We start from the raw sequence: 8,897 nt of genomic DNA, 5'->3' as shown, positions 1-8,897 counted from the left end.
ATTGTTCCAAAGCTCAGTAACATTTGATGTATTCGTATGTGTTGCTTTTATCATAATTTATGCATTCTGCCTTTGCATGTAACTATATTCTACTTATATCTATACTGCATTTGTTCTCTATTCTGTTCATCCTTTAGTAAAGACTCTTTTTACTTTTTCTCTTTTTCATCTAATATTTTTTCTTTGCTTCTCACATTGTTGTAGTTTTTTTAGCTGATACATAAACAAATGTAATAGCTGCAAAGATAGTCCTTGATATTAACTATATGGCTATATTTAATATAACTATATTTCTTAATCTTTCTCTTTTCATCTCACATGGAGTAGTGGGCTGGGCTTCACCATCACGTCTGCTTTCACTTCAAATCATCAGTCTTGCAGTATTTAAGATCGGCTAATGCTTCTACACCTTTCCAGATTATTATAGTGTAGTGTTGTGTAGTGTTGAATTTCCTGTGACTGTTGGCTGAAATAATGTCTTTGGCTTCTTCATCACAAGACTTGCCTCTAAATTTAAGCTGGTCACCTGCTAGGGAAGAAAACTATACATAGCACTGCTCACTTGCATGGCTGCTCTTAACTGCTCCATTTACTTCTGGATTCCTCCAGATGGCTGCACAATAAGTAGCATCCTCACTCTCCTTGACAGTTGTTTTCAAAACTCTTCTGCCACATGCTTTCACTAACTCATTTTGGATATAAGAGGTCGGATTATTATTTGGGCCTGTTTTTTTGTGCTCACAGCAGGGGATCACAATTGGACAGGATGCACAGTGTGCTGAGAAAAATTACCAGTATGGACTCATCTGAGTCTATTGCTGTGCAGTGCTAGTTTTCTCTTCAAGAGAATCTATTTTTCTCTGTTTGTATCTGCTTTGTAACTGACTTCAATCACAGACTGCTGCAAATGTTTCCATTTTAAGCAGCAACCTCTGCGTGCCTTATTCCTCTCATGGCTCGGAAATTTTTATTATTTATTACACACTTCACATCAGACATTTTGTACCCTGCTGACTGTTCAGTACACTGAGGTTATTTCAGCTTCCCTTTGTAAGTTTTTTCTCAACTTTCATACACCTGTATTGCTCCTGTATTGTGTTCTCTGCACCTGTTCCATTTTTGCACTGATCATCACCTGCATTCAATCTGTTTAGCACTTTTTATTTGTATTTAAGCGTATTGAAGTATTTAAGTATGTCTCACGCAAAGTAGAGCAGCAATTTCCTAATGTTGTAAATCTGCTCAACATTTGGTAATAAAACTCTTTCTGATTCTGATTCTGATTTTGATTCTGATTCTGATTCTGATGAAGCTGTTCTTCAGTTGTCCCTCCACATGCACACCTCGGTGTGACCTACACATGGCCCTGACTCTGTAGCATGCAATGATGCACTTGATAATATATGTGTAATTGCACTAAAATAGTGTCATGACTGAGACCATCCAGTCTCTAATACATAATGTGTGCTGAAAGAAATGCCACAACTTGGGAATAAAGTATTATTATGAAAAAGTATCACTCAGGAATCAAATCTCACACTTTGTCTTTTAGTTTCGTCTCTATTTCTGTTCCTCGTTAACAATGGTTTACCATGTTTTGGGCTAATAACACACTTACAGAGCTGTGATTTTATTTTTTTAAGTAAGCAAGCTAGAAAATTCAGTGGAAGATGAGACTAAGAACTTGTATGCATTTATATGTAGTAAAAAAAAGTACATATTATATTGTGAAGGAGGTAAAACAGATGAAGACTTCAATAAAAGGAAAAAAGAAGTCTTAAGTCAGACACCTGATACTTCTGGAACCAATAAGGTTTTGGTGCCTTCAGGCTGGACACTTTGAACATGGAAGGATAATCTAAGTGTGAATTCAAGGAGTTTACAGCTTGGCTGTTTTTGGTGTTTTTTTGGTCTTCATTAAGAACGAAAAACAGAACTTATCTATATGGTCAGATAAAGAAAACCACGGGCAGATTCGAGCAATTACTTTAACTGAAAAGCTTCTTTGAATCCTTGAATCCTTAATGACTACAATTAGAATAAAAAACCTAATAAAATGTAACATTCTTTAACTCCCAATATTTCTGTCTCTCTCACACACATACATGTAGTGAATAATGCAGTCCACATCTACTCTGTCTGGAATGATAGACTTTTATGTTTTATTTAGGTCATATTGTGTGTTTAATAGCCCTTGAGGAAAAGTGAATCAATGACATAAGTGCTCAAAAATATGGGTTCAAAGCCACAGATAAAATAATCAGTGTTTGGGCATCGATTTGGAGGCACTCGTGAAAATATAGACTGAATAAAGTGAATTAGTTTTCATTTATCAAAGTCCACATACACAAATGAAAAATGCAAAGTGGAAAGTAATTTTAGAAGAGGACAACAACATAAGCTCCATCCATGAACTACGGAAAAACCAAGTGTGAGCGCGCTCAGAGTCGATGTGCTTCTAAAATAGCTAAAAGCTAAAATAGCTAATTAGATATAATAAGGTAAAAGCCGTAACCTGCACATAACCTCTGGAGCTGCAGAGCTCTGTTTGTGCATCAGTGTAATAAATGTTCTCTTTCTTACTAATGGACAAAGAACAGCACAAAAAACAGTTTACTAGTGTTACTGGTGGATAGCTGTCTGTGTCCGCAGTTTAACAAGAACTTACCTGCAACTCTGTCTGTAGGCTGTATGTGTCATTTTTAAGAAGCTTCAGTTTTATATTGGGGTACATTTCTTTTTGATTAAAACAATGTAACACATTCCATCATTTATTTTTCATTTATTTTGTGTACGCCACACTAGAATTAGTGTACTTCTGATTTGCTAAATGTCAAGTTTTGCTTTTCAAATGGATGCTTTTGCATATTATTTTCATTGTTATTTGTTCAAAATAGATGAAAAAAAGTTGTTGTTTTTATTTTTTTAAAAAGCAAAAAAAGGGGGGGGCGGGGGGGGGGGGTGACACTGACCTTTTTACTATTTTACGGAAAATATGTCAGTTATCATTCATTCTTTGGAAAATGTTACTTTATCCACCTAATTTTGTAACACGCATTGTGTTACAGCCTACTCACAGTCAGACAGAACATCACTGCAATCACTGTGCAGTGAGTAATTTAGGACAACACGGAAAACAATGGATAAAGAACAGCTTTTAATAAAACACTTAAAGTGTATCATGTTATTCTCTATCACATTCACCTTCACATGCACCTCAACTTTTTATATTTGAATGTAACGGCATCTAATGCTAATGGCAGGTCAGTGTTGTTATGAATCACCACTAGAGGGGACTGTCATGTTAAGTTTTGTTCTACACTACAAATGCTGATTGTTATATTGAATGAGAAGAAAACACTCTTCCACTCTGTAACTGCCTTAGATCAGCACTGAAGGTCATCATGTGACTTTAGTCATTCTTGTTTATGCTTGTATAACCTAATGTCATCTTTAACCAAACACAGTATGTACATATTTACATATTTACAAAGTAAAAGCTGAAATAACTTTATTGGTGTGTTGTTTTTCTTACTCTCCTTTTCCTTCTGCTGTCTGCTGTAAGGCGGCTGTCAGCTTATCTAACTCAGCTGAGACAGATGTAGGCAGGTTTTTAATTATTTGTTTTTGTCGAACCTTAAAACTTCCCACAAAACAATACACGGTGGTACAGTAAACTTTTAGTGTGTTTGTTTCCCTCCCCTACAGAGGATGCTGAGTAATGGTGCATGTCTATATTCATTACCTAACACTGTACAACACGTTCTCACTCCCAACACTCTAAAGCTGACTGGATCTTCACATTATAAACCATCTGTACAACCATTCATGCTTGCAAGCTACAAATTAGCTCAAAGCACGTGCAGAATGGAAGGAAGACAGTAATCCTGGTGCTCAGCCGGTCATTTTATGTTTCTTAGTGTAGCAATCAGGTCAACCACACCAGCTGTTTCTCTAAAAAATTACAGTTGACTTTCAGGATTCTCATCTAACTCCTTGCTTCTTGCCTCAGCTTTTCTACTTTTTAACTTTTTGTTTCTTCAGTTTCAGTTTTGGTTGACGGCTGTTCTTAGTGCTTGAGTATACCAGTACTTTATAACAGACTGTAAAACTTTGTCTCCTCAGCTTACTTTCATGTTTGTATAAGAAATAGATTTGGTATTGTTGATAATTATACATTCCAGCCATTCCTGGACTTTAGCTTGTACAACCTCCAAAGGTACTGTTCTCTTTCGTTCTCCATCATCCAGTATAAACACATTTCAGTCATAAAACTCAAATATTATATAAATGAGGTTTAGCAAATAGGCTCTGAATCCATCACTTCTTACAAATATATTAATGATGGGAATGGGGTGGTAGATGAGAAAATTAGCAGGAAGCAATGCAGTGATACAGTGGCACCGACATGGGTGCCATGGTAACACGCTGGTTAGCACTGCACAGCTTCACATCCTGGCTGTGACCTCTCCCTCTAACTGTCTGGGCTTCCTCTCACAGTCCAAAGGCATGCATGCTAGGAAAGTCAAACAGTACCTATCGATCTGAGATAGATAAACTTCTTGAAGTGTCTTATGTTTAACTTTTAAGCTACTCCTGTTTCCTTAAGAGGGTTTGTCTTTTGCAGACTACCACAGTGAAAGTACGTTGTGGTACAACGTGATATTAAACAAACCCGACCTGGCCTTATTTCAACATCAGTTCAAGCACAATGCGTAGATGTTTTAGATATTAAGTTATAGCAGATAATGCTTTATTTATTTTGAAAAGTTTGAAACAGTAATAAAAATGAGTGGCTTTAAATAGCACGCTTGATGTATTAGATGAGGAGAAGTGGGCATTTACATATGTATAACCCTTCACAGCTGGAGCTGTTCCTATGAATTAGCAGCGGGCTTCACTCCATTACAATTCCTTTTATTCCCACCGAATTTTTGTATACAACATTCATTATTTCATTGCTTGGTAAGATAAGCAACTTCCTGAAATGTTAGAATTTTCAGTCTGATGTTTCTTATGCCTGTAATAAGTAGTATGAGCCTGTAATCAGTTTTGCTCCTGGCTTTTAATTAGACTCACAAAATGGTACGTGTATCACATGTGCCATTCTCATACTTTAGTTTATAGATATGTTTTTGAACATCCATCCATCCATCCATGTTTTTGAAAATGTTTAAAAAAAAAAAAAGCAAAATAGGCCAAAGAAAAAACATCAACAACTAAAAAAAAGTAAATCAGCAGGCCTTGATATACAAAAGATGCTGACACACTTCTTGCAAAGTAGACTGTTCTAGTGTTGGGCAGCTGCTGGTTTGAGATGTGAAATGTATTAGTTGACTTGGCTGGCACCACATAATGACTTTGGTGACTGAGACTGTCATCATCTCTTGATAATTTCTGTGGTTCAGATCCTGTCAGTGATGAGCTATCTTACTATCTTCCACCTTTGAAGCAAGATAGAGCAGCATGTGATGAGAGGGATAGCATTAATCTTGCATCTATATATATTCTGTGATTTGTTTCCTGTATTAAAAAAGAATGTAGTATGTGACGCTCATGCACCAAAAACCACAAAAAATAAAAAGCCACATGAGTATTTGTGTATATTCATCAAATATATGCTCACTGTCTTGTAAGACCTCAGAAACATATTGTTACCTGTGTGTAAAACACAAGGAACACACACTTGAAGGAGGCTGTACTGTCATTACCAAAAGCATATGCAGTGTAGTCTACACTATGAAAGAGGGAGAGTTGGAAAGAGCTCCATATTCCACATAAATAAGTGACACTAAGAGTTGGGCACTACAGTATGTGTAAAAGCAAACCACTTCCCTCCAAAAAATACTGGAATTTAAATCTGAAATCCACGTAGAATCCAGAAGTAAATAAACAGTAAACATTTTCGCTCCAACTTTTTTTTGCTTGCTTTCTCTTGAAAAAGTTTGACCTCACATCCGTGCAGGAAATTCAACACTTTTCAACACTGAGAATTAAAGTACAGAGAGAACTTTGCCAGTGGCCTTGGTCTCTGCGGGCGTGGTCGGGCTCTGTGAATGAGCTCTACCTGCTCCTGCTTACCTGGGACCGCCTGACACCTCCCCCCGGCGTGGCTGAGCGCGCCACCGTTCCTCGTCAGGACCGAGGACTGAACTCACACAGGCGGTGAAGTCAGCCGCTGCGGGACGAGCTCTGTTAGAGAGAGTGTGTGTGTGTCTGTGTGAGTCTGTGAGTCTGAGGAAAAGAAAGCGAAAGAAAGTTAGTTTGGCTCTGTATGTATGTGTGAGTGTGTGAAATAGCGAACTGAGGCACCAGAAAGCTTCGGGGCAGGTGAGCTGTGTTCATTTTTGTCTTTGCCTCCTTTTCTCTAAGGAAACTCCTCAGTGAAATCCAATAACTCACAGCCACCAATGTACAGTGTAATATTCATACTGTTACAGTGAGCTTATGCTCCTCTGTTTGCTGAAGAGCAAGTTTATATAAACCTTGTCTTATTACTGTAGCCCATGTATCTTCAAGGTGCTGTAGTAGCAAAACTCATGTTGGGGCTGAAATATGACATTGAAAACTGCTTGTATGCTAAGGCTAGTTAATCTTTGCTAGCGCTTAGCTTGCTGTAATGATTTCTTAGTGAGAATAAAATCAAAGGAATTAAAAGAAACTATGAATGAACTTTTCTGCACCTTGTGGATACATTTAGCCAGAAACGCTTGACTACTACAACTGCTACTGTCAGTATAACCCTTAAAAATGGTCCAGCTGCGTTTTGTGTTTCATGTCTGAGGCTGGATTTTTATTTAGTTTTTTTTATTGGTGACGCTAAAGCAAGTGCAGCAAAATCTCTTTTAACATTCACTTAGATAACATGTATCTAGACACTGGAGGTTGTTTTACATTTTTCCCTAGGGAAAAAAAAGTTTCTCTCTGCTCTACTATATCTGATTTAAACCTGTATAGAAGAGTGTGCATCCAAAGTTTGATTCACTTACAACTGGTACTTCTATAGTGTATTTCTACTCAGTCAAGTGCTTGAAGTACTTTCAAGTCTCATTCATTCAGTGAACCCAGTCTACCACCTGAACCCATCCATCCATTTTCTTAACTTATTCAAACTTTTGTAGGCCAAAAGGCAAGGTATTTGTTGTAATGTCAGGTGACCTTAGGAGGCCACAAGCTAGTGCTGTCCTAGTGCTGCTCCCAAGCACAGATAAATGTTTGCTCAATGAAGGACATCCTGTGTAAAATCAGTGCCAAGTCAAAGATATGGATATGGCAGCATACCTGGGAAAAAACTTGAACAAGCACATCTTGACTAGTCATAGCACAGAAAAGATGTATTCATATCATTTTTATACCATTAAATTGGAGAGCCTGTGTCCTGTAAAGTGATGGATGTGTGGACGTGCTTTCTCACCGACACCACAATGTTGCTTATGGCTGGAAGGCAGATTTCTGACACTCTTGCACACATTCCTGCCAGATTAACCAGCAGCTAAGATTAATGCAGAGCAGAGCTCATATTCAGCATCTAAAGTACTGTGGTCAAGCATTTGTTACAGCTACAGAAGTCATATAAAGAAGAAAAGACGGTGTTTGACAGTTACATTTCAGGAGCTTTACCAATATATTTGTTGGTACTGGCCCTTCATAATAGTGCTTAAGGAAGTGAAAAATAATTAAAAAGAAAACTGTGCCATGGCACAGTTTCTTAAAGTGAGTGATTTCATTGTTTACAGTAGTCTCATAGTAATAGTGTATCATAAAGAAGCAAAGAGACATTGAGTTCTGGTTTGTTGTTATTTTAATCTCCCCAGTTTTTCCTTGTCTGTCCCTCCTCTGTCTCATCTGTTAGTACCTGTTTAGTTATCATGTTTATTGTTAATCTTCTTGTCTCTGTGTTTTGATGGGTTTGTTATTTATTGAAAGGCCGCACAGAGTAATTATATAAAGACTTCTTTTTGTTCAGTTCATGTCAAGAAAAAAACCATTTAAATAACTGCCCTAAACATATTGTTCCTTGTAATTCAAAAAATGCTTTTTAGCATTAACTTCTTTTCATCAGCTTATACTGGTATTGGGTGTGTTTGGAGGCACAGGGTCCCATGGCTCTTATAGGCTTAGTGTAGTTTTAATCAGGTCAGGACCTGGCCTGTCACTCTTGTTATTTACAACTCTAACTAAGGGTTAAAAGGATCCACGAGCTACTCTGAACTATAGTGGTAAACCAAGACATGTAAGAGAAACATATATTTGCTATCTGCTTTGGCTGATGGTGTACTAGTTAAAAATAGAATATGAAGTTTGTATTTTTAAGGGATTTTGTAGACCAACACTATGGCATACACTCACTGGTTGATGGCAAAATGATTGCAGCCTCCAGCTGTGCAGTCATCATTGGTTATGGCTGCCTCTGATGGACACATCAACCCAGCATGTATAAAGTAGTCTTCAATAGGAGATATATTTAGACTAAATATTGACAAAGACTCTGGATATGCTTCTTCCAGAAAGGCTGTTGCTACTTTGGGAGTGTGGTAATGAAACATTTGCAGGTAGGGGTGTTGCCACAGTGCAGATTGAAGCAACTCATCTCTGTACTTCTGTCTAGTTTTATTGCCACCAAGAATCATCAGACCAGAGGTTTTACTGTTCTGGACGTACAAGGTTGCAGGAACAGCTGGGATACCCATACCAGAATCCAGCATGACAAAAGCCCAGCCTCAGTCAACCTCAATTAGTTGTTACATTGTAGCACTGACAATGTGGTGTCTGTGCTGTTTCTTATATGCTAAGAATCATTGGCTTGAGAATGAAGTAAAAAAAAAAAAAAACTGTTTTGAGGAGCACAAGTTTGAATGTGTATTTCAGGATGAAAAAAAAAATGCATTTTGACTAGT

General features: G+C 37.5%; 1 protein-coding gene across 1 annotated transcript in view; it reads left to right on the top strand.

The window, feature by feature from the left end:
- Window positions 1-6,106: 6,106 nt before the first annotated feature.
- lamb2l (laminin, beta 2-like) overlaps window positions 6,107-8,897 on the top strand; it is an 80,051-nt gene continuing 77,260 nt past the window's right edge. Inside the window, exon 1 of the mRNA XM_031728791.2 lies at window positions 6,107-6,330. The gene's annotated coding sequence lies outside the window, so the exon portion shown is untranslated. The remainder of the gene's footprint in view (window positions 6,331-8,897) is intronic.

The sequence above is a fragment of the Oreochromis aureus genome, linkage group 20 (assembly GCF_013358895.1).
Source record: "Oreochromis aureus strain Israel breed Guangdong linkage group 20, ZZ_aureus, whole genome shotgun sequence".
NCBI classification, from domain to species: Eukaryota; Metazoa; Chordata; class Actinopteri; order Cichliformes; family Cichlidae; genus Oreochromis; species Oreochromis aureus.
This window is presented reverse-complemented; position numbering and strand designations above follow the sequence as displayed.